This window comes from Enoplosus armatus, chromosome 20 (genome assembly GCF_043641665.1).
Source record: "Enoplosus armatus isolate fEnoArm2 chromosome 20, fEnoArm2.hap1, whole genome shotgun sequence".
In the NCBI taxonomy this organism is placed as follows: Eukaryota; Metazoa; Chordata; class Actinopteri; order Centrarchiformes; family Enoplosidae; genus Enoplosus; species Enoplosus armatus.
In genome coordinates this window covers 19117836-19145424 of record NC_092199.1, presented here as the reverse complement: position 1 = coordinate 19145424, position 27589 = coordinate 19117836, and positions in this window count along the sequence as shown.

The following is a 27589-nucleotide window of genomic DNA, read 5'->3' as shown; positions in this document are numbered from 1 at the left end:
GTCTTCCTCTTCCACCGCCCTACCCCGTAGTACATTTAGCATTAGTAAGCACATTGCTTTAGTGCACACATTCTGTGAAACTGAAGTAGATTCCTGTTTTGTGTATTTGTACGCATTGCTTCGGCCCTGCAGTGGATGCCTGAAGTCTGGCCTCTTTGATTGCAGTGTAAAACTTGGAGGTGGGCTCGGAGCGTGCAAGACTACAACTGAGAAACGTATCACAAAAAGGGTTCAGAAAACATACATACGTACATTCAGGTAAACACATTGTCTAGAGACACTAGAAGCAGGGGTGTTGTTTTACATTGGCTTACAGCTAGCGTTAGCAGTTGGCACTGACAATCGCAGCACCTGCCGTGCTGCTTTCAACTTTCACTTTCCACTTTTTTTGTTGTTGTTTAGTCTTTCAGGCTGAATTCTGAGGGGCCAAAAAGGTCACCAATTTACCTGAGTGTCACACACAATGGCAAAAACTCATTCTTATTACCAGTTGGCAGGACAAATTCAAACATGTTTAATCAAAGTTAATAATGTCATCAGTCTGTCCAACAAAGCAGATGGTTACAATATTAGATGTTGATGAACTAACTTGCATATTGATATTGATAGGCATGTAGGTGTATACGCTATATACGTGTAGAAATGCAGAGGGAGAGCTTTTTTCCTCCATCAGAAGTGACACGTTACACAACCCAACACGGCCGCCAGAGGCTCACACACTCTGGGGTGACAAATCCTGAGAGATCCCTCTATCCTCCGCGGTGGAAATTTGACTCTGGCATTAGCATGCTAATCAAAACAGAAGCCGATTCGGCAAAGGAAGTCGCTGCTCTCACAGCCGGAGATGGCACCCTGCCCCCGGGGATGATGACACTCAGCAGAAATGATCTCCCCTTTAAAGATTGTGTCAGTTATATTACTCTGGCGTGCTTTAAAGTGCATGACGTTGCTTGAGCGCAATAATGGCATGTGTAAGATAACAAACACAGCGATACCTGTTGTGTTTATGCTTAATATAATTACAGGACTAGTTGATGGAGCTGCAGCCTGTGATTGAAATATACAGTGCTTACTGACTGTTAGATGGATATAGTATGAGATGATATTGGTTAACGAATGCACCCAAGGGCTGTTGAGTTTTGCCTCTTTTTTCGTATCAGCTTCTTACAAGTTTTTCCACAATTGTTTACACACCAAAATTGGAACTTGAAACGCAATCACTGAACCCTGAAACTCCTGTATCCCTAAACCAAGTCTGCAAAATGGCGAGCACAATTTCCGCTTCACACTCACAGTTTTCAATTCTAAATCATGCTGTTTTGCGAAAATACTACATACAGTTCTCTACGTTGGGCACAGCATTCAAAATTAACATCTCTCGTGTTCCAATCACAATGCCAAGCTTTGTTTACCAATTGGCAACACCCAACTCCTCAAAGAGTAGTTCCTGAGCAGAGCGGTCGAATAACTTAGACAGGCTGAGCGGGTGGATGAGCATCCCTGTACTACTACCTGGATCAGATGCAACCTCACGGAAGTCCTGACGGCTCGTTTAAAGTTTTTGAATACGGGCTATTTATATTATATAGCACCTAGACCTGCTTTATAATCGAAAAAGACATGAAAATCTCACTCTCTACAATATGAGACCTTTGTCTCAGCACTATTAAAAGGCTGCAGATGAGCAAATGGAAAATGGTGTTCGATGGTGAAGCAAGAGCTAGAGGGCAAATGAGTGAGAGTAAGAGGAGGACAAGGAGGACAATGTGGGCAGAGGTGTCCACATACTTGTGGCCATCAATGCGTTTACATGAATATCAGTGACCTGGATACTGTGGTGTAGTCATTTAAAGGAAAAACCTGGTTTCTTTAATCAGGTTAGTGCGGGGCTCTCTAAAACGTCCCTAGCGTGATTGACAACACAAATGCACTCCGTAAACGTATTTCAATCCAATCAATAGACACATCCCACATCCCCTCCCACAACGTGAAATCATTTGCCAATCCACTTTGAATCAAATAAGTTACAATTGCTATCAACTTTGCTTATGTAAGTTATGTCAGGGGTGCAATTGCTTACAGAATAATGAGGCAGGCAAGGTTAAAGAAACAGGCAGGCAACGAGTTCCAGGTAACAGATTGCAGATGTTCGAATGTAGCTAACAGAGGCTAGAAAGGAAAGACATGAAGCACGTGGCAACTTGAACAAACCGGCAGAGGAACAATGGATCCGTGCCGGTATACATGTGAGGGAATGGGGGTGCAGGCGGGGAGATGGGCGCAGAAGCTCAGGTGAGGGGAATGAGGGGATTGCAGGGGAGATGGGAGTGGCAGGAACTGGAACGAAGGATGAAAAGTCTCAGGGCATCTGGTGGATGGATGGAGAATAGCAATGAAATGCATCTCCATCGGGGGGGGAAGAGAGAGGTGACTGAAGAGGAGGGAGGGACAGGGAGGAAGAAACAGCAAAAACAGCACTGAGGCAGATGCTGTGACTAGTTATCCCAAAGGGGAAGTACAGTGATGTTAGAAGCTAATTTACAAGAGAGTAGCTTATTCAGCTGGTTTGGTTTGGGGGAGTGTTTTGAACCCTAAACCTGCCTGATGATTTCTTCGCCATGTTTAAAGTAATGGGCCTGCATGTGCACATGGGCTGACAAAGACTTCAGGCAGGGAGAGTGTCACTGCGACAGCCAGGAGGCAGGATGAAAGGAAAGGTCATCGCACATAGTGACGCACCCTTGCATTCAAAATCATTTCATTCAAAATCAGACTAAAACTTAAACTCGCACTAAGTCTACATAAGCCCGTTTCCATTGCTGAATAGTTGACTACGTGCAGCAGCTAGGTTACTACATTTCCTGCGTAACCTGACTTCTGGAGGTAACGTGGTCTCTTGAATGCACGCGGCGACTGCATCTCGCGAACATTTGTCGAAAACCTGACTCACCACTGCATTTAACGTGTGCATCAATCCGTGCAATGTGCTTATTAAATTGTAATACACTCTACAAAGTTTACTCTTGTCGTAAAGAGTTTACAAAGTGTTTAACAAGTAAACACGAGAGAGTCCATCAAGACTACTAAAAAGAAATACATATATATATAAAAACATCGAACATTAAAAAAGAAAGAGGCAGATAAACAGAGTGTGGAGGACGGAGGCTAAGGCAGTAATATGGTATTCTGTTTTAACTCTGACAGGGTGTGATATCTCCATTCAGCCAGCAGACGCCCTCTAACCTTCTCCTCTGAATCAGTAATGAGACACAGCCGGAGAGCGGATTTAACGCAGCCAAATCTGACGCAACGGCGACACAGACCACAACTCGGAGCTGCTGATCGGTCTCGGTTGGGAGAGGACAAGGGGGACTACGTGACGCAGCAGGACAAGCGCAGTACAATGCGCGCCTGCGTGACGCGGCTCTCTGTCTGCAGATGTACATTACGAGGCTGCGTGATACGTGCAACTGAAAAATGGGGCTTTCAAGTGGGTGCAGCAGGGGTTGGATGCGAGGGGGGGCAGGGGGGGGGGGGGGGGTTAGACAAGTTACAGGTGTGGACAGTGAAACCTGAGGCAATGTGCTAACAGAAATAACGATGAATGTGTGACAAGGTGAAATATAATAAACACAGTACTTATAGCCTGTATTCATTAAGTTCATGGTCTGTAATGTTAAAATCTGTGACGTTCAAAAAGATCATACATTCACGAGGGAGGGTGGACTAAAAACCCTAGTATTGCATAATATAGATAGAACCCGTGGCGTTTAAGGTGTTGGTCTGCGATCTTCTAGATAGTCTTGATCTAAGATTCCTGCGATCCATTTGCTTTAGTCTCCGCCCACGTACCTGGGGAAGTGTCGTTTAGCTCCGGTTGAGGGGAGATTGACGTCACCTGGCACTAATTACCAGAGACCCTCCCTTGATTGGCTGTAGATGGGCAGGTGACCAGGGTATAGAAGGTGGTGGAAGACAGCAAACACTCTCCAGGAGAATGGAGGAGAGCCACTGTTTTGTACACTGTGATGGTTTTTCCCCCACTTTTCCTTTTTTTTTGTGTCTGAATAAATGTCGCCTGCATGCTGGTCCATCCTTCTCACTCACACTACCAACCATCAAGTACTCCCACACAGGGTTGCAACACTGTTTAAAGGTAATATGGGTTTGCAGTCCTAGTCCTAACTCATGTAGTCCAATGGATGAAACCTGACCACAACTACAGAAGAAAGAAAAGTCAAACGTGCAGCAAAACCTTCCCAAAGTCACTTACCTCTCTTTTGAGGGGTCTGCAGGGTCTGCTGCTGTTCCAGGTGTGAATGTGTAACTGTGTGAATGTGACCCTGAATGAATAAAGGTTTAAAAAGAAAAAAGAAAAAAAAAAGAAAACCCAGTGCCTTCTAGCTCTAAGGGGACTGTAATTTAATTGCTAACCTGCAATGAAAAATCTATTTATCTTGTCATGTTTACAGTTCCTGAAAGCATACTCACTGCATTCAAACTAATGTTATGTCTTCAAATGACACACACACACACACACACACACACACACACACAATCATATGAATAGACCTTTCTAAGAACCAGTTGAACACTGCCCATGTAAAATACCACCATGAATGGAAAACACTAGTGTAAATGCCTTATCAAGATCACGCTTACACAGGCCTTCAATTAACTTTGTGGATGTGGTTGATCTGCAAATGATTCTTCATTAAAAGTGTAAGGCGTTAATATCTCACACGACACTGCTGACTGGACTAAATCCTTCCCGCTACATAGCAACAGCTGGGACGTGGCAGCCCGTACACCACCTATCCCACTAGCTCAGGTCACATCACGTATGGAGGCGTTAATGTTTCCCCCAGGCTGCCAGAGCTGTTCGGACTTCACTCCACTACTCGAAACAATAAATGAAGACCTCCAGCGCTGGATGAACCCGCCACTATCCATTATGGCGGAATAGCTAATGACACTACTTAAAATAAATGAGGCGCTTCCTAATGGTGTTACTATCATTGGTAGTGGTGATGGTAGTAGTATTGGTATTGTGAATATTGGTATTAGTATTCATATCATTATTGATTCCGTTCTTATTTATGACGTTCTGTTTTTGTTCATTTATTTATTTTGTGCGTCTGTTTCATTTTTTTTTTTTATCGTTGATGGTGTCGATAGTAGTGATTGCTGTTAACGTTATCATCATTATTATTAGTATTATTGCTGTTGTTGCTGATAGAATTCCCCATATTATTATTATTATTATTATTATTAATGATAAAAAATAGTAGTGATAATTACTCCACCAATAATAATAACCAGCCAACCTATTATTGTAGTGACGATGACGACAATAATATTACATTTTTGTAGATGTTTTGTATTTGTTAATGTAATTATTGTTGATGTCACCATTATTAGTATTATTATTATTATTATCACACAACCTATAATACACCCACAACACTGACAAGTTCCTCTCTGCTCAGCTTCATGTATTTATTTATGTATTTATTTATCATTAATATTATAAATATAAAACCTAAGTATTTTTATACTATGTAGTTACCCCCTAATCACAGTCCGACAGTGTGGAACACAGGCACACACACATACACACACTGTTATTATAACTGTCCTGTAGCCACTGTTTTGTCTTCCTCGTGTTGTCTAGGGCTTCTTTGCTTTTTACAAACAAACAAAAAATAAGATGTATACATGGAGGAAAACAGCACATCAACACAGCACCTGGAGAAATGTGTCTAATGTGTATTTTTTATGTTTTCTGGCATCACAAAGAGCTCATTAATTAACTAACTGATTGTGAGCAGACTGCAAATGGCATCTTCTTAATAAAGACAAACAGGCAGAGACGGGACTTCTTGTACAGCAATATTATGGGGGGGGGGGGTTACTGTGTAGTATCTGTGCCATGGCACTTTTTAATGGATTTAATGCGCTGCATGGAGACACAAGCGCAGCAGACTTCAGTCTTAACTGCTGCTGATTGTCTGATTAATCAGGGAAAATCACGTTGCAATTAAAATGTATAGTTTTTATGAACTGAATTTGCACAACAACTGTTTTTCATTGAACTGTTGTCAGAAAAAAACGGAATATGAGACACAAAATATTAGTTTTGTAACCTGGTACGCTCATCCTCCCTGGTGTTTTCATGTTTTGCAGGAATCCAACGACACACAAATGCAACACAGTGAAATTGGACATTGTAATAGTTTTAGCTTATGCCTCCTGTTAAGTGCTGGAACACCGCTGGGCCAAACTTCGAATTTTGTGCGGCTGCAAAAACAATTATGGCTTGCACAGATGCCCAGGAGAGAGCGGAAATGAAGCTTCTTTTCTTTTTTTTTCTCTCTGCACCATGGCTCACTCTCCTCACCAAGCAAGACACTTGTGACATAAGTGGCACAAAATTTCAATCAGCAGCTAATCAGTAAATTATCTTAGACGGAGGTGTTGTGAGGGCGCAGCTGTCTCAAATTTTGTCTGAGGGTGGGCCCACAGTGTCAGACTTTGAAAGCCTTCTGATTTAGACCAACAAACACAAAACCTCCCGGTGACCTACAGAGCTGCAAGTGCCATGATGCGCAGTCATTGTAACAACAGTCACATGCGCCGTTTTTTTTTTTGACACTCCGTTTCGACCGTGCTGCCCTACTTCTGTCTTGATGCTAATATAATTCATGAGATGAAGGTGGAGGAGCGGCGCCAGCCTTCCTCTGTAGCGTACTATCAGTGAACACATCATGCAGTCCCAATTTAGGCTGCTGTTAAGGTGTCAGGGTGAAGAATGGGCAGGCTTAGCGTCCCTGTAGGGGTTATTAAGTGCCTCGACACAGAGGCATCCCACTGCCGGCTCCCAGGTGACTGATGGAGACACACACACAAAAAAAAAAAAAACTGTCTGATACGCGCTCTAATGAAGGCTCTCGACGGCTTCACTGTGAAATGTGAATATGGCCATTGAATGCTGTCATTAGTGTTTATAAGGAGCTATGAAGCTACAATGTATTCCATCGTTTCTGAGACTGGACATGCACCAACTGGGACAGACAGAACTTAATAGAAAACCACATTACATACATCTAATAAGAATTTAGTGTGAGCAGAAAAAAGACTCACTCTTGATCAACTAGGTGGACCCAAATGCGGGACACAGGGAGGCAAGGTAAGAAAGCGGGCAGGCGGGGAGCGGAGAGAGCGGCTATGGCTGGGTTTGTTGCGTGGCAAAGGGAGGACGCCCCACCAGAGGCATACGGGGCAATGGGGTTGTACGCCTCTGGTGGGCTGAGTTCTTAGTTACCTTGATATCAGGAGGGCCTTATATGACATGTCCCGGAAGAAAAAAAGCACAGGTGTAAATAATAAAATGAATGATCTTCCGTCAGACTGCTTCAGAGTCAGGGGCATTGTGTATTAGGGGTGCAGCGACTGGGAGATAGTAATTAATGTTTATTTAACTGTTTATTCTTATCTCCTATTTTGCCCAATAATTACTATGAGAAATAAGTAATGGTACTTAAACATCCAGTGTGCAAGTACCCAAAAGTGAATCAGTGAGAAGAGAAGGCAACCAAGAGCAGCACCCACGTAACAAGATTCATGATAAAAAAAAAAATTATATAGACACCAAGAATACATATTATAATTATTGTAAGAATGATATTAAGTATGAACAACATCATATGTAAACAAATGTAAATATATGTAAATTCTTGCACTCTTGTAATAAAGTGTATAAAAAAAAAGTGAATCATTGCACACCAGGAGGGTCATATAACCTTTCTTCTGTAGTTCATATTCAACAACCACAGGCGTTTGCCATGACTTTCCCTTTTTACTTCACCTTATATAAAACTAGAACTTTTTTTTTTTTTTTTTGCTTCCGACTCTTATTCACCAACAAACTGGAGGAAGCTTCAGCTGCCTCCTCTCTCCCTGAGGAGGCCACGGTTTTTTTTTTTCTCGACTCGGACGTGACAGACCACTGAGGCCACCTCTGTGTGTTCGAGCCTGTCGGACCGTCACCAAAGTTTACTGTGGTGGCATAATGACACAAGCCCTCCGTCTCATCCTCGATCACCTGCTGGGACTTCCAGTAGTTGCAGCCGGGACTTCCTATGGGAGGCGGAGAGAGAGAGAGAGAGAGTGAGATGACAGAGGGGTGATAATGATGTGAAAAAGCGCCCTGACCTTGAGATGATTGGGATCATCATTGTCTCCCTGGGCTACAGCTGGGGTAAATCTCACATCTTTACTCAGCGAACCCACATCCTGTCAGAGGAGGAGCATGCTTCAGTGGGCTCAGAGGCCACCATTGTTTTCCTCACAGAAAGTGACCAGGCATATGAACTCTTCTGGGTGTCTTTTTATTACCACGGCAGGGTGCCTTTTTACTACACCTCTGAACTCTTTTTTTTTTCCCTTTATAAATATGCATTTCATTTAAATATGCATAAGCCAGAGATTGGTCTTTACATAGAAGACAAAGGTGCATTAAAAAAAAGTACAGGTTTAAATAAAACTATATACAAGGTCATGTAAAATAAAAGAGGAACAAGAGGGGTACATTAAAAGACAAAGTATTAAATACCAATAAGATGTACGCAAGCAAGTTGTTACTGCACTGAGAAGTCCTCCATAATCTGCTCTAGGTTCAACTTCCCTGCTTGTTCACTCTTAAAGGTCCCATATTACGCTCATTTCAGCTCTATATTCTTTATTCTGGGAAAAGTTATTGAGGGATGTGTGTGTGTGTGTGTGTGTGTGTGTGTGCCAGTTAAAGCCACAAACTACCACAAACCCGGGCTGTGCTTTGTTCTGCACATCTGATCATGGAAGATGGGGGACAAGCGCCGTCTTTGCGACCAACATTGCGAGGAAAAAGCCTGTGTATGACCAGTGGAAATATCTCTTTTGCCGGTGTAAAACCAGGGTTCACGCACCTCCTCAAATGCACCGTGGTGGACAGGGTGTACGTGTTCAGCGCGTGATTCTTAAACCTCTTCTTCTTCACTGCTTCCACTCTCAACCCCCACCCACTTCACCTTCCCCTTCCCCTTCCCCTCCTTTACATCACCCTCCATTTCTCGCAGAGCTGGGAGGGCCACGGTGGGTTTGAGAGGAGGCGCCGGGGCAGCCCCCAAAGGTCCATCAGGATCACAGGAGTCATTACCCACTGTCGGTATCGATCTGCCTGCTGCTGCTCTCCCACATCACTGTGTGTAGAGTCAGAATTTCATTACCAGCTCTCTCTGTCCCCCCGTCTCTCTGCGTATATACTGCGTACATGCACATGCGTATAAAGATATGTACTCAGTGTATGCAGTAGGTATATACTGTATATATATTAAGTGTTTTCTATATATACAACTCCTAGCTCTATCTCCCTCCTCCTTGTCTCCCAGGAGCACAATTAACCCCTCTCTTTCTCTCTCTCTGTGGCCGCAACCTTCCAGAGCAGCAGCCTCGACACAAGACTCACGAGGTGAAGCAGGAGGCAGTAATGGACATTACACACTGTACAACACGCGTAGCTGCTGTTTTCTGTCGTGGACCCGGGGACGGTTCTACTGAATCACGCCTGCTGAAATGTCAGTTTCTGTCAGTGTGTGATTATGGACCCTGTCGCTGCCTGCGCACTGTAATTTGGATTCCACATGTGGCAATCTAACAAATGCACTAGACAGTGCAAGAAACACTATGGCGAAATCACATAACACAAGAGCAAATCATGTAGCTATGAATCTAGATTCTATCTATGAATCCCGAAAGTTCCCGACCATTTTTACTGCCATTTCTGCATCACCTTTTATTATCTTGAATAGGTAAACCAGCCATTCCAAAGATATATATATATATACGTTTGATAAATCACAACTTTGCTTTAGGAACGTGTTATTGAAAACATATACACGTCTTACTTTCTTTTTTCTGAACGCTCAAATGCAAACTGATTCTCGAAGCACTATCTCTAAAACCATTAACGCTTTGTAGCCAATGCATTTACCAAGTGCGCCAAACTGAGGGCGTTTTTACGTCAGGTCCGGTTGATTTGCACCGTGCCTGAGGATGACTGCCACCACCCTCAGGCAACCGTACCCGAGTACACATGAACCGTACCCGAGACCACCTTTTCAAGTGGACCTGGGCTCGGACAGCACACAGTGGTCCACGCTAATCAAACGAACTGCACTCAGGGTTCAAGTGTGCTCTGATCTGGGCCCGGGTCCCTGATGTGAAAGCACCCCTTGAATGATCTGCTTTACACTCCGTTTGCAATTAAATTACACACTTGTAGCAAAACTGCAAACTACTTTGCCCTTTTCATTTATGCTATCGGTGTGTAGCTGGTGCTTTGTGTGCTAACACAAATGTTTGTGTGTACTGTATTGACGAAAAAATTTATATTTCTTTGATTTGCTTTCGCAAAAGATAGAATGTAGAATGTGTTGCTGGTTTGGTATAAGGTCAAACATTAGGCCCATTATGTGCTATTTACTTATCCGGAACATGATCTTTTTAGGCACATTAATGTTACTAACACCTTGCTGATGCGGTAGGTGGGCCTTGATGACGACGGTGATGAACGATGATTAATTCAATTAATGACTATATTAGGAAACGATATACATCATCGTAACGCTGTCATAAAGTGAGATCAATCCATTGCTGCTAGTGCTCACTCGGTCAGTCTTTTTGTGGCTTTGGTCTTCCCCAATACTGTTGCTGGCTATTCTAACATTACCTTGCCAATGTTAGCGTTGGCTAAGCAGTGAGAGAGACCTGGGTCCACGTCGTGTCATAATATTATTAAAATGATTAGGCGAAGGGTTCCCTTGATGCACGCAAAGACTGTATAACAGATTACATCCCTAGCTCTAGTGTGCTAAAATGTCTGCTCATTTATTAGCCTGGTGCAGGAAAAAAAAAAAAGTTGTCCTGTGTTTATGTTCAGGTATGTGGTAACTATTATGATGTACGTATGGATTACTGTGCTATCTGTGGGCCTTGTTAGAGGAGGAGATCTTTGCTGTCCGTTGGTTTTGGGCGTTCACAGGCGACATTTTGACTTATACGATCCATGCAACTTTTCTAGAATATATTCTGATCATCTGAATCTGTCTGGGTGAGTAAACGGTATACACATTTTATTTCCTTCATGTAAAACATATACTCATTGCATTTTAATGGAAAAATCTTTGTACAGTGAATTTTACGATTATATACTTGTATACTTAAAGGATACTCCAGGACCATCAGGCACCGCTAAAAAGATCTACAGAAACCGCCCACGGCTACTGAAAGAGGCTAATGAAGCTCTTACGGACACTCTGGAAGAAGAAGCAGGAACCCTGGCTCTGGAAACGCAGAATACACTGGGTATTTATATTCAGTATAGATTGAACATTATGTCTCCAAAGAGCTCATCATGTTTTCATTAGCCAGTCGCGCTCCCTGCATCATAACAGAAAGCAGAATTATTTAAAAACATGCAAGGTTATGTAAGGCTGAATTATGATGGACATATACGTCAAGCCACAACATCAGCTTATGTCATTTATATTGATTTTCATCATTTGGAATGCAGGGTGGGGTGAAAGTATATGTGACATTGGACTACACCCTTTTGAATTATTTATGCATTTTGCATTATTAATGCTGAAACAAGTTGTACCAATACTGTCATATTCTTTTGACATATTTGGGGGGGGGGGGGGGGGGGTTGCACTTTTTTTCAATTGAAGGGAACTGTCCAAAGTTGGGAAGCCTTTTTCCTTTTTTTTTTTTTTTTTTCGGCAAACATTATATATTTGATTACTATAGTCACTTCAACTTGACAACTTTTTTTTATGAGAAAGTAAGAGTAGTTTTACTTGAGTACAATTTTGGCTCCGCCCACCTCTGAGCTAGTTCAAAATGAAAAACCTGGCTGACGGTATGCATACAATTTCTCTTTCTATGCAACAGACAGAGAAAAAAAATCTCCTCTTGAAAGAGAGACATTTACAGATGTATTTACAGAAAAAAAACCATGCAATTTAATTTCAGTTGAGCTTTAGGCAACAACCAGTGTAGTGTAATCAAATACAACAAATACTGTGTGAAGTCACATAAATGAATTATGTCCATCAGAATAGAGCTGGGCCACATTTATGGGACAAGATTTGGTGTGGTATGGAAACCATGCAGATATTCCTGGAATTGCACCTTGAATAGTGAATGGGTTAGGTGGAAGATTAGGATTTAAGGCTCCAGGGTATTGTAACGCTGATGTGTTCCTGTAATGGCAGTTGCAGGTTGAATCTTCTCACTGTTGAATGAGGACACCTACTGGGACTCGATTCATCTCCTCTATTACTTTTCCCTCGCACTTCACTTCGAACCACCATCTTTATTTTCTTGGTGCAGCTTCGTGTCACGGGAGATCATAGTCAGTGGTAGAGAGGATTTAGCATTTAGCGTCAAGCCTCATGCCCATCCAGACCCAATGGGTTATGAGGCAATGGGCCCCCGGGCGCAGACATGTAATAGCCCCCATCAACAGAGGACACACTTGTTTTGTGTCTCTTCGTAATTTTGCATCTCCAAATAGTCGGTTTGCATCTATTAGACCAATGTTTTGTGTCTTTCCATTGTCTGTTTTGTGTCTCTTTGTAGTTGCCTTGTGTCTTTTTATTGACGTTTTTCATATATCTGTAGCACATTTTTGTCTCTTAGTAGTCATTTACTGTCTCTTTGTAGTTGTTTTGCATCTCTTTGTAGTTGTTTTGAATCTCTTTGTAGTCGTTTTGCATCTCTTTGTAGTCGTTTTGCATCTCTAGTTAGTTGTTTAGCATCTCTTTGTAGTAGTTTTGCATCTCTTTATAGCTGTTTAGCATCTCTTTATAGTTGTTTAGCATCTTTTCTTGTCATTTTGTGTGTCTATGTAGTCGTTTGTGTCTCTATGTAGTCATTTTGTATCTCTTTGTTGTTGTTTTTTGCTGTAGTATTTATACAAAGTTCTACCGCACACTATACTAAATATCATATCATCAAAGAAATCCTGACATGTAGGTAATATTTTCTTAAAGGAGAGCTATTCTGCTGTTCTGATTTAAATAGCTATTCTCCCTCAATTTTCTGTAGCTAGTGCATGCCGCTGTAATATGAAGGAAAAAATAAACAAAAACAAACATTGGATTGGTTTTGGTTGACAGGTATTCAAAATATATGGACTTCCACACTTTGGACTGAGCTCTGTGGCTTTCCAACAAGAAATGTCACTTCACTTCTGGCCCACGGAGACACCCTGACACCTTGTGCCCCTGGGCTTGTGCCAGGTAGGCCCGTTCAATAATCCATCCATGCCTAGATCTGTGTGTGTGTGTGTGTGTGTGTTGTGTACATGTAGACTAATGAGGGAGGATGGCCACAGGCTCATTGTATGCATTTCTCATCCCTGACAAGGCACAAAACCAGGCGCCGTGGATCGCATCACCGGCGGCAGCCGTTCAAACCGACAGCACTCCGGCCGCTCTCTGTGCCAGCAGGTTCCAAAAGTACCTCCTTCATCACATGGATTATTATTTCCCTTTCACTGTTACCTGAAATAGCATGTCATTCAGTCTAAAGCCTGAGCTATAGTCCAATCCTGCACACCAGCACATTGCATGTTTTTGAACCAACACAGTTGAAGCAGGGGTCTTTTATTTCTTCTAGTCAAAACCTTAAATTTCTTCCTGCTTTTAGTAGCAAATAGTATAATTTCCTTCATTTAAACTGTCTCAGCATGCCTCGTACTGCATTACACTCAGAAGGCCCCCTGATGGGCCGTCATTGAAATTTTCATACCAAAAAACGAACCAGAAATAGGCAACATTCAGCCCTGGTTTCTGTGATGTTTGTCATGTCCTCGATGACAGAACTTTATAGTCTTTCGAGGCTGCTGTAAAGGGACGACCACGACACACGATGCATTGTATATATTTTTTAACTCATTGTTCACTTAAATACTGTAAATGTATATAATTTTTTATTTTCTATTTCTTATTTTTATATTTTGTACATACTTTTAGTTCTAAATTATGCTACTTTTCTACTCTGGAATGGGAGCACCGGTACTGTACAATTTCCCCCCCGGGGATCAATAAAGTATTTCTGATTCTGATTCTGATTGTGATTCCACGGGAAAGTGGATCAACATGGAGCATCGCACACTCAAAGCTCCTTCACATCAAGAGGAAACAAACTGTGGTGTGACTAACAGCCTAAGCAAGAGAGACAACCTGACACCCAGGTGTGTGCTTTGCTCACACAAGGATCTGCCAACTTCCATATTAGGACAACCGCAGCCAAAAATGGTAAATGCTGCAAACGAGGTGTGACTGCCCCCCCCCCCTCGTTCACACCTTTGAATAACAAATCTCCCAAGTCTCAGAATATTTGCGAAAAAGGAAAAAAAAAACTTCTGGGATGTGGACTGATGGGAGACACAGAAAGTTCAGGTTGTTCAGATGTTGGTTTAAAGCGAATGACTGGCGTATTGGGTCAATGGAGACAGCAAGGCCACCCTGTTGGTACAGCAGCAGGAGATGGTGCAATGCTGCACAGCCGTATTATGATCTTAGTTGGGACAGGTTACTTGAAAAACGTAATAAACTCCCATTACTCACTAAAAAGCACTTATTTTACAAATTGCTCAACAGCAAAAATAATTAGCTACATTATTAGTTACATCTTCACAGTACTTCTCAATACCTAGCTCCCAAAAGTGCCTTCTAACAACTCCAAGGCCAAATAAAATAGTTACGTCTACACAGGAGGCATTTCAGCCGTGTTTTCAGCGGCCCGTCCGAGTCGCGCGTCTGATGGAACGGATAAAGATTATGTTTTAATCAATCCAGCTGTGCACACAAGGCCGCGTGACAACTTGCGTTTCACTGACTTCTGAGACATCTGGCTCTTCTTAAGCTGCTAAATACTCCACTGTGTTCACTGGCTGCCGCCTTTCCACCGAGAACAGCTACATGCTGCCGCTGGAAGAGATTAATGAGAACTGTCACACTGAACCAAAAGCAAAGTTGCACGCCACTGCTGGAAGAGATTAATGAGGGCCGCGCTGCCGGAGCAAAAGCAAAGCCGCGGCAACCCTATCGCCAGCGAGGATGCTGATATTTGATGATTCTGCAAAACACTACTTCCTGCGTGGCACCGAAGGTTGCATTTGGACGTAGATCGTGAGGAATTGTCTATTGTGGACGACCTAGGTTTATTGGGCAGCATTGTTGGCCGAAAAACCGAAACAAGCTAAAAGACGCAAAAAAAATGCTCAGTAGAGCCGAGGGGAACTGCAGAGTTGAGTAATAATTTTCTCTTGGTTAACTGCTACAAGCAACTCTTTACACATTGCACAGCAGCTTTAAAGTATATATATATATATATATATATTTTGCATTTTCAATGGCATTTCCTTTTTGGAGGATAAAAAACTTTAAAGTGCATTGAAGGCCAAGAGAAGACAGTGTCACCCAATAACTGTCTGAGGATGTCATGACTAGAAAAATGTCCCCAAAAAAGAGGAAAAGAAAAATCATGTGTTCATTTTCTGCAACAACAGTAACAAATTTGACCTTTTAAAGACCTGTTGATTGTCATAGATTTTCTCCTGCGGCATGTCGAGGTTCAAGGCCACGAATGAGAAAGAAATACTGTGTGCTAGAGGCCCTGCAGCTCTCTCTCTCTCTTTTCTTCTTTACCTCTCTTCCTCTCTCTCTCTCCTTTGTACGAGCTTTCTATTTATTAGAAAGAGAGGCAATATGAAACTGTGCCATCGTTGCAGCATCACCTCAACCATGATATCAATCTTAGCTCTCCTCTATTATATATATATAAGATACCTGAGTGCAAAATTTGGCCGTGGGCAAAGCAAATACTAAACTGGTCAGGTGAATGTCATTTTATGTAGTGATAATAAATCGGATACATTTGATAAATCCTCTGAAGAATTCATTTTACATAGCTAAACAGACAGGAAAACTGACCGGCCTTCATGCGATTTTTTGCGTGCGAGGAGACATCCCCGTTGGTCGCTCTGTGGTATTTGTCCGGCCCCTCCTCCGCTGTGATTGGATGGCCGGGTAAAAAGTGACGGTGACAAACGCAAAAAGCGTTTTTACCCAGAGTCGAACATTATTCAACCCTCGCCAACCAAAAGTTCAGCAACTCATTGGAAACAATTCAACAATTCAAAAAATACGCTGGCCTCAGGAAAAAAAACCACACAAACCACTCTCTCTGCTGTGCTGTCACCGTACAAGGCTGTGATGCTCCCTGTCAGGATGCTCTCAACGGCGCAGGAGTAGAAATTCCTCAGTATTCGAGTGGAATAACCGGAATTTCCTCAAGCGTCAAGTGAGATGAAACAGACGCCGCCTCGCCTTTCTCGCCACTCACTCGGCATGCGGTCAATGTTGTCAACTGTAGTCAACGAGCAGCAATCTCGCATAGCTCCCTCTCTGGTCCAGGTGAGATCGGGTGGCGTGGAGGATGCGTGCCGTGGCGTGGCCTCCATTGTTGGGAAGGTAGGCAAACTTGCTAAAGTTAGTGTTACTGTAATAGTAATGTTAATGAAAGTGTCACTCCACAATGGCACGTACGTGGACAGGACATGCACCGGAGGACGTTGCCATTACTAAATGACATTTAGACAAACTTAATAAGCTCCAGAACATTTGCAAACGGTATACTCGCTGATGTTAGATATTTACTTATCTACAGTGTTTGCTACCATTATAGCAAGATTTGTCATCTTATTTCGTCACAGAGGTGACTATAGAAACTTCTATAAAGACTTTGACTTTATTCATCCCACAGCGGGGACATTTACAAGTCACAGCAAAGGAATGCAACACATACTTTTCCACAGAAAGTTGGTCCTTTCTTGGTGAACTCCCCGGACGGACATGTCCACGTTTAAGAAAGCAAATAAGCACGTTTCCCGTGATGTCATACTGAAACTGACTTTAACTGAAAGTGGGAATCTTACTGTAGTTAACTACAATCTTGTGCCTGTTATTTTTCTTTCTTTCCTTCTTGTCTTCACTGTACTGATGATTCATATCCGTCCAAGCATCGGAAGTGCTCCAACTTCCAGTCAACTACCACTGAACAGAAAAACGAGCAGACCGTTTAGTACTTAGTAATAACTCCCACTTTGCTGCTTCTATAGTGCAAACTACAACACATCTCCACAGTGTGTCCGTGGATATAGGCAGCGTGAGCATATGTGAAGGAATGCTCTTTTATGTGTGATCCCGCCATTGCAGCATTCGTCTGCTCAGAAACAGCTATAATCCAAATAAACTCGCCACCTGCGGAGAGGGAAGTGCTACCATGGCTTCTGTGAGACATTGTGATATAACACCATGGCAGGTGTGGGGTGCAGCGGGGCTGAGAGAAGTGTACCTGCTGTTCTATTTAAAAATTTAAAAAAAAACCTTTGCATAATGTGATAATACAGGAAAACAACAGTTAATTGTCAAAAAGGGGGAGGGGGAGAGAGAGAGAGCCCAAAAAAACGTGTGTCTGAACTTTGTTCCTGTAAATGTATTCACAAATGGACGGCAGGAAAACAGCAACATAATTAAATGGTAACTCCCTGCACTTAAAGGTAATTAATTCACAGGAGTCGGTACTTTAAGGTAATTGACGAGAGCAGCGTGGTGACTGAATTATTCAAAACGATGCTCAAATCACAGTTGTTTAATTGTTCAAGTGTGTGTGTGTGTGTGTGTGTGTGTGTGTGTGTGTGTGTTTTTCTGCTTTCAAGAGTGAGCTGTTATGCTTAAGCTATAAAAAAAAAAAAAAATTGGAAGAAAAGGACACTGTCAATACTTTGCCCCAAAACATTTTGGAGGTCTATTTCATTTCACAACGCCGATTAGCTCCGAACAGACAACTGAGTCAAACTCACTGACTGTCCCTGTGGAAATATCACTGCCTCAGCTTCTTTTTCGATCAGCTCTAAACAGCCCACAGCTCACGGAAGAGGGACACAAACTGAGTTAACTTACTGCAGCACGGCACTGTGGAAGAAAAAACAAAACAAAACACGTACTTCTTCACAAGTCCTTCAGGCTCTTGTGCAAGCTTGATATTGTGTTTTTCTGCATGTATCGCAGAGGAATTCTCATTCAAATGTAAATGAGGCTTCCAATGGAACATTTCTTGCATTAAGAATTGAACACAAGCGAAAAAAAAGTTGGTAACAACAATCAAGAAAATGACATTTGATTCATGAATATTGATCGCGGCTTCTAAGCTGAATGATACACAGATACCGTAAAGTCGCGTTTAGACATTTGTTTTAAACGCGCTCCCTTCGGTTGTTTGGTTCCTCACGGGTTTTTTTTTTGATGATCCGCGATGGTTTCGGGTGGTCCGAGGGTTGTTTTTATGGTGTAGAGTTGTTAAGTAAGGCCAAACACGTCACGTCAAACATAAAACAGGCCTTTACGAAGAAACCAAAAAGTGGGGTGATAAACGAATTTCAACAAGAAAGACACAGTGGAAAAAACTGTGACTCATGGCATCTTCCACGGTTCCATTTAGGCGCACCTGCCTTCATTAAAAAGGGTCCCTGCGATGAGCTCGGGCATAGCACCAAACTACCACTAGGTGCCGCCGGACTATTTACATTGAAATAACTGAAAACAGACAGGAAATGATATCTTTATATCATAGACCTGCTAGAAATGGCTCTAACAATATTCAGGGAACGAGTTGATTTACACCTTCTAGTTTTTCCACTTGCTCCACACAAAATATAAATGTTTTAAGGACTCATTCCTGCAGCACCTGTCGTCCGTATTGCACTTCTTTTCAGCAGTTTCACCCCCCCCCCCCCACATCTCACATCAGCTATTAACCTGTCGATGATTACTGATAGAAATGATGGCGAGACCTGCAAACAATAAGACCCGGGGTTCTATGAAGCCGGAATTTCTCTTTCAAAAAGAAAGGACTGAGTAGGATGAATATTTGTTTTTTGCAGTGCATCCCTGGCAGACCACTATGGGCAACATGACAGCAAGCAGCAAAGCCTGAATGTGAAAATCCCGAGCCTCTCCCTGCATCTGTCCCAGGGTGTTTGACTACTGTGTAATGCATTCAGAGATATCACTCTAAAATTGTTTGGGGGGTCACTGGGAGTCAGGGTATGAGCCTTCGCAGATTGGAGAGATTGCCAGACTCCAGCAGACTGTGAAATGGAATATGTTATATATATGTGTGTGTGTGTGTGTGTGTCTCTCTCTCTCTCTCTCTCTCTCTCTCTCTCTCTCTCTTTTTCTGTATTTGCACCAGGACAGGAGTTTATTGTATGGGACACTCACACCCAGCCTGCCGAGAGACAGGCTGACGACCTGGACCTGTCATTGTGTCCGTCAAACTCGGTGGCAGCCATTTTGTAAAACACTGCTCCGTGACTCCTTTATTTACTCCTGTCTTGCTCGCTTTACCAGGGCTGCGGTGACGAGTTCATGGAGGTGGATACTGGTATTCTGGGACTGAGGCTTGTTTGCAAAAAAAAAAATATATATATATATATATATTAACTGACTTTTACATTTCCAACGGCCTTATATGGTCATGAGACTAGGTTGAAAGTGTCTTTGACACAGCAGTAACTTTGCCTAAAAAACAAGTCATTTTGGTTGAGTAAACTAATATTCACGAGCAAGTAGACGTTCTGATTTGAATCATTACAGAGCATTGCGTCCTGTAACTATTACATGGTGCAGTGCGATAACTTCCTGAAGTCTTGCCAGGCAACCAGTTGAGACGCTGCACTGGGCAAACTGGAAAACTGCTGTTTGTCAAGAGTTACAGCGCATAACTCCTTACATTTCAGCGTGTGAAGTAAAGAAAAACCAAGATAACATTTTCCTGTCTTTATGCTAAGCTAAACAAATGGCCTCCTGGCTCTAGTGTGTTCCTTAGCACACAGACATGAGCTCGATGTCATGTAGCAGCAACAAGTTGTTAGGCCACTTAAGCGCAGAACTCCGTAACAAGCCGACCAACACAGACATTTGTCTTATTATGGCATTATATATTAAGTTGTTATGGCTAACATGTTGGCAAACAGTTACCTATTTACAGGTCCAGCGGACACAGGGCAACATTATCTATCTAGTTTCTGAGGACCTGTCCAATATTCACGCTGTTTCGAGCTCTGTTTTGTCCTTGACCGACTCCGCAGGTGGCGCACAGACTCAGATCTTTTACCGGCAAACCCGGGGGAGGAGAGTGGTGAGTAATTCTCCGTGGGTTCGTCATTATGAGTGACCCCTTTTTACATGACATGTGGTCACTTGATCCATTGTTACACTGACGAGTGCAGTCGCGTCTCTCTTTTCCTTTCTCCCTGCCCTTGACCTCTCTCCGGATCGAAAAGCCAAAGGCGCTAGCCCCCGATTTCCTCCCTTGAATCAACAGCGCACTGTACAAAACACAAGCCCGAAAACAGCCCTCTTCACAGACCCTGAGGCGCCCGCGATAACGTCACTGACAAACAAGCTGGTGGAATAAATAAAACTTTCTACAGTCAGATGACAAGTACAGAAAGCTCTTCTTCTGACTGCACCATCAGCCAGTGTTTCAGGACAATTTGTCACACACACACACACACACACTCGCTGCCAGTTTGATCACTTGCTGTATGTCAGGGCGAGCGTGTTTCCATATCTGCTGCGCTGATTGTGTTACTCTTGGCTTCCTGTCAATCACCTGACACCCGCAGGAAGTTGGAAGTCCCAACCCAGGAAAAAAAAAAAAAAGTTCCTTACACACTGTGTTGTCAGAGCCATGTCTTCTTATATGTACTGTGCCTTTGTGAGCTGACACGGCAGTTCAAAAAGTTAGCGTTTGGGCTCAGACACAGTAAGATGACCAATCAAGTGACTGCGAGTCAGTCATGTTTGGTTGGTTGTACAATCCCCCCCCCCCCCCCCCCCCCGGGATCAACAACGTATTTCTGATTCTGATGTGTGGCCAATTTATATTGAATTGACAGCAGAAGCAGACAATGGTAGTGGCAGTCATACTGAATGGCGGATCGTCCTCGATGTCGGGCTCCTGGCTGGGCGTTACGATACCAGCGCGACAAAGATTTTGACTGTATTATAATCTAACAGCTAGAAATGATGTGTACAACTAAAATATTACAAAGGATCCTCTTAACTTTTGTGTTTTTATTTAATGAAAATCTCACTTGAACATAATATTAGTAATCAGAGTTGAAGGTTTAAATTTGCTTAAGTCACAAAGGCACGTTCAAAAATTTGCCTAAGTCATTTATTCCTCTTATGTTACATAATTGACAGACATTGTGATTAGTACGTCAATAGTCATCTATTGTCATAACCTTTCTGAGTGAAATTATTAATAAATATCAATGTCAAATATGTGCAAACACACATTCCTGGTAAATTACTGGGCCATTAGCATGTTGTAACTTTTCAAAATGAAACGAAGCTGAAAACCGAACAGAACGGTACGTTGAGATTGACATACTCAGTCATACTTACAATGTGATAACAAATACAGGTTGGACTGAACGGCGGATTCTCCTCCTGGCTGGGCGTTACGATACCAGCGCGACGAAGATTTTGACATGAAGAAAGCGGTATTTACACTCTGGCTCCGACTCCAAGGAGGTCAGAGTCTTGCAGAGAGGAAGTGGAGCCGTAGGGTTTTAACGCTGGATTTATATGTACTGTGTTCTGAGGGTTTACACTGCAGCACACAAAGATATCAGCCCACTCAAATCTTAAATCTAAGTCCGTACGTCTGATTCCCTTTTCGGCGCGCATTATTTTCGACTGTGTTGCGTGCGTATGCTCTCGGTATGGATCCTACACACTGTTGTGAATCCCCGCCGCCTCACATCCTTTCCACACTCATCGAACCATTCGCCCCGTCGCACCTGCATTTGTTAGGTTTCTCACCTCACTTGTTCACCTTTTGCCAATGATTTGCCAATTGCCTATATGCATCTCTGCATTTAGAACTGAACAGTCGCCACGCACGTCGCTGGCTGCTGTTCCCTCTCCGTGCGAACTGTAATTGACAGCTCCCATGGAGAGTGTTAACGCGCTTCCCGTCTGCCCACGGAGTAGCATGATCTTCTTCTACTGAACTCAAAAACCCTATATGAGGAGAAATCACCCCGGAGGGAGCTCTCCACTGGACCATGGCATGCGGCATTTTAAAGCAGAGTTTGTTGTAGAGTTTATAGTTGTAGTGGGGGGGGGGGGGGGGGTTGGTGGGGGTAGGGATTGCATTATGTCACTGTGTGTCACTGAAATGGCAAACTCACTGTGTGTGTTGTGCGTTTTTGTGTACTGTGTCCTGTCAGCTTCGTGGTACAGACCTGTGATGGTGACACACACACACAGAAAAATATGAATGGCATCACTTAGTGCTGAAGACGTTTTCTAACATTAATTTTTCCAGTTTGCTTTGGGCAGAAAGGTGAGTGAAGGTATTCATGTTTCAACACCAGCATTATTGATTATATTAGGGGGAAATCATTATCTAAGTACACACCCTCCTCTGTACCCCCACAAACACACACTCATACACACAGCTATTAAATTAGCATTCTCTGGGCTGTAAGGAGAGCTGCAGGGCTCTGTGTTTGGCTCCCCCCGGGTTTCTATGTAATCTCTTTCTTCCAGCCTGTTATACTCCCTCCTGTACCGGCTCTCTTTCTCACACTCACACACACACACACACACACACACACACACATAACCAAGCATGCATGCATCTACACATTCTGTCAAGCATGTGCGCATATACACACACGGGCCCTGCCATGGTACCAGTCTCTTTGATTGCCCTCCAGTTCTCTAATGAATAATTTAGCTCCAAATACATTCTGACACAGTGACACCCAGATAAAGTAAGTGAGGGATGGAGTGAGGGAGGAGGAAGAAAGAAAATAAGAAATCAGGGCACATCCACTCACAAGAGAGATATGGGTGGTGGTGGTGGGGGAGAGTGGGGGACGGCGGGGGGGGCCATATTCATGGAAGTGCTGAAAAGAGGAAAGTTGTACTTGAGGTGAAAAAAAGATAGAAATGGGACAAGGATGCTGGCTTTGCTGACAGAATTAGAGTGATGAGAGGAATCAGATAAGGGGGAGTTAAAGAAATACTCACACCAAAAAGCTCTCTTTTTGCGTATCACACGCTAACCCTAGCCCTGCCCCAAGCCATACGTAGGCTGAGAGGTGGCTCTGAAAAGTTTAGAGCTGCTCTAGGCAGCCGGGACTCACAGCAGTTACAGCATATGCTTACGGTGACCCACAGTCAAAGCAAAACAACACAAACATGTCTAAATGTCAAAGAAACACTCCTGCAGCGTAATTACCTTTTCTGCTATTGGTCAAAATGTTAAAAAGTTACCTGCATATAACTATAATGTGACATGGAATAACCAGATTATGGACACAGACTAATTCCTGGTTGGCACATAAGATTCAAATCTGCAACTTTACTTTCATACACATACACCAGAAATATGGATGACAACATTTTTTGGTAAGTGGGATAAATCAGCGAGCTGAACTACAACAACTAACTTCCTGTTGCTAACTTCCTGTTGCTTCCTGTTGTTTTCAGGACACCTACATGCACCTGTCCTTTTCACCTCATGCAGTATAGGTGCATAATACCTTGGACGGAAAGCAGCACTGTGCTGAACTGTTTGTTAATCTGTCCGAGGCATTTGATTCTGTCAACCATGAGTTGCTGTTAGGCAGACTCAGTGGTGGCGGCATGGGTGACAAGGCTATGCAGTGGTTAAGGAACTACTTTGCAGATGGAACCCAGTGTGTATATACAGATGGTCACAAGTCAAGCTCCATGGAGATCTCCAAGGGAGTCCCCCACAATTTTAATCCCCCAATTTTATTCTCTATTTTTATAAATGACATTCGGAAGGACATGCTTACAGCTAAAGTGTATCTTTATGCAGATGATGCAATAGTCTACTCAGTTGCCTCTTCCCTGAGTCTGGCTGTTGAGGAGCTCCAGACTGCCTTTCAACGGCTGCAGGCCTCATTGTATGGCCTAAAGTTGGTTCTTAATGCTAAGAAAACCAAATTCATGATCTTTTCCAGAGCTCGTTCCCAGATCTCCGGTAATGTTGGCATTCATACCTTAGTGGGGAACTCAATTGAAAGAGTATCATCTTTCAAGTACTTGGGTATTTGTGTGGATGACAGGATGTCTTTTAGAGTGCATTTTGAGAACCTAGTGAAGAAACTGGAGGTTAGGCTGGGTTTTAATCATTGAAATAGGGCTGGCCTTAATTTAGCTTTTAGGAAAACACTTGTACAGGCCACTCTCTAGACTATGGGGATACTTTATGATCTGGTTTCCTGGTATTCATTAAGCCTAAGGAGACAGAAGCGTTGGTATATTTTTTTTTATCTACAAAGCCATACTGGCTAAACTCCCTTCATATCTGTGTAGTCTCCTATCACACACCAACAAATATTATTTTCCCTCACAGAAAAAGCGGTGCTGCAATATTTACACTGGAGAATCAATATAGAGGTCTGCATGGGACAATGTGTCAATTCCCCAGTGTCTTGTGGTAGTTCATGAGCGGGAAGCCAGTCAGGGATCTTGCCCTCGTTGCTCCACTAGCGACTGGGTGGTCTGGGTAAAAAAGCACAGGAGAGAGCAGTAGAGCTAGATTCTTAGCAGAAGTCCCAAAAGTGCCGACCTTACATGTCTGTGATGTTTTTTTGGTTGTTTTTTTTATTTTTATTATGGGCCAAAGTGCAGCCTGAAAAGACAAGTTTTCAGTTTGCAATGGAAGATTTCCTGTTATTTTGATTGTCACAGTGATTTTGTTGAGTGGTGGCAGTAGCAGAGCGTATTGGATTGGCCTATGGTTTTTACCATGTCCTGGATGTGGTATGTGCCTGAGCCGTTCACAGCACAGTATAATACGAGTACCAAATCCTTTCATTTGGGTGAACTGTGTCTTTAATTCTTTAACTTACTTTAAGAATCAAACCGCTGCTATCTGATACCCATCCATCACCTGCAAGCAATGCCTCATAAACGTAAGCTAGGCAACGCTCAGAACCGTAAGAGCAGCACCATTACCACCGAGTCCATTGATTACCCAGTAATAATGCAGGCCTGATGGCCTGTAGGCATGTATAAATCTCTGAGCAGAGGAGTATTCACCGATGGCTGACTCATAACTCAGTGGGCAGGCAGTGGAGGGGAGAGGGTATAAGTGTGCCCTGCTATAAAACCTGACAGTGGACATGGACATAAAAAATCCAGAGTTAAATTATGGTAAGCTGTGACAAGCATCTGTCGGCTCATATTAACTTAAACAGCATTTCAGCACGGCTACAAAGGCACTGATCAAAGACATCTGATTCATGTAGATCACATAAGCACTGTTTTATCGCTGTCGTCGTGTGTCTAATAGTCTAAAGAGCTGAGGAAATATGAAATGACCCCGTGATGGATGAAAAGCATTTAAAAACTGCTGGAGGAAAAAAAAGAAATGCAGCTGTGGACTGTTTAGCTAACTTTTTGAAGCAAAAATGTTAATGTGTTTAATGAGTAACATTAGGTCCCTAAAACCACAACTTGTTACTGTTACTGTTGATTTTTTTACATTTCTTGTAAAATACATGTGCAAGTTAAATCAATTAGATACAGAGTGTTGATTGCTTTAAGAGTGTTCATAGGCGTGGTTTGGCAAAACTTTGGACAGAGTCAGGATACGTGGATGGGACTCAGTAGCGTTTTATCAAATCGGGATCCTTTTAAATGCCCATTGTTCCTCTGCCAGTTCGTTGAAGTTGCCATGTGCTTCATGCCTTTTCCTTCTAGCCCCTGTTACCTGCCTCTTTTTGGACTTTTTCTTGGCCTGCCTCATTATTCTGTAAGCATTTGTACCCCTTTTTCTTCCCAGTGCATCACTGAACTGATCCTGTGTGCCTGCCTCCGTCTGCACTCGGGTCCTATACCTGGCGCCTGCAGTGACATTTTCAGGTAACCAGTAGTTACAAGTGGTTATAACAAAAACCCTCTCACGATCTGCCCATTAGTGAACAGCACAAGGAATAACAACATTGTAATAAAAGTATATTTTAAATTATATTATAAAAAGGATGACACCGTTATGGCTTAAGGATAGCGTTAAAATGGTTGCATCCACCCCAATAAATCATTGATTTAATGCACAAATCAAAATTGCTGGTTGCACCCGCTGTGATGTCCATAGCTCTTTTTTGTTATTTATTGTCGGCCATTTCTTGTTGACAATTGTCTCTTGTCTTTGGTTTTAATCGAGCTTTGTCCTCTTTTCTGCTTAATTCTACGGAGGAAGACAATTGTATATTTAGAACTGATCATCCGTTGTATGCGCAAGCTGCAGAAATGGAATTCATTGTTGGTTTGGCCATCGAGGCTTGTGGTGTGATGTTGTTCCACTTGTGCATGCGTTCATTTGTCAATATATTTTGTAGCCTAGAGATGTTCTTTAATTTAACAGTAGAATCACATATCATTATCTAACATTTTTCATTTTGTCTTTACTCCCGCACCTTTTTAAAACGTTTACTCTGAGTACATTTTAACTGACCTACTTTTTAATTAAAGCATATTTTTACATTTAAGTACGTTTACTTGAGTAACAGTCATTTTGTTTCAGTATGACATTCTAGTCTAACGCACACACACACATATATACACACTAGTTTCTGTTAAGAGTTACCAAGTTTCATAGGATCAATAAGTAGCCGGATCAAGTGTGCTTCATAAAGCACTAATTACTCTTGAGTGGGTGAGTGTTCCCAAGTAAGTGGCTGTAAAAGCTTTTTGTCATCTGATGACTGGATTTCCACACGGGCGCAAGCATTACAATCAGACCTGTTCCTTTTCATTATTCAGCGACGAGGCCCCTGCCGCGTTTGTTTGGTTTTAGCCACTTCTTATGGCTTTGATTGTTTGTTCTGCAGTTGCGTCTCACCTCCGCTCTCTTGAAGCTGGAGAGGAATACACAGCAGCCATCAGTTGTTTGCGTTTTGTGTTGAAACACTGCTCGAGCGTGCACTTACAAGACCTTCTTAGCTTGTAAAAACAAAAAAAAATTAAGTCTGGTAGATAAGCCAAACTTCAGCAAGGTCACCAAGCTATCAGTGTGATTTATGTGGAAGCCTGAGCTGCTCCGGCCAGTGGTAAATAGTGGTAAATAAAAAGATGGCTTGACTATATGAAATCCTATACGTGAGGTCAACAATTAGCAACCCAATGAGGAAAAATATCTGCAGGATGGAATTCATTTGCATTTCATTTCCATTCGTTACATAGTTGCGGTCATTATAGCATTAGGTTTTATTAATCGTGGGAATTCATCTCATGCATAAGAGTTTCTCCAAAAACAAAACGCAGGCATATCTGCAGTTTCAGGCTTGGTAGAGATGGGAAGGAGATCGGATTTGGATTGGAGACGGTTGTACGATTGCAGAGTTGGTCGTGTG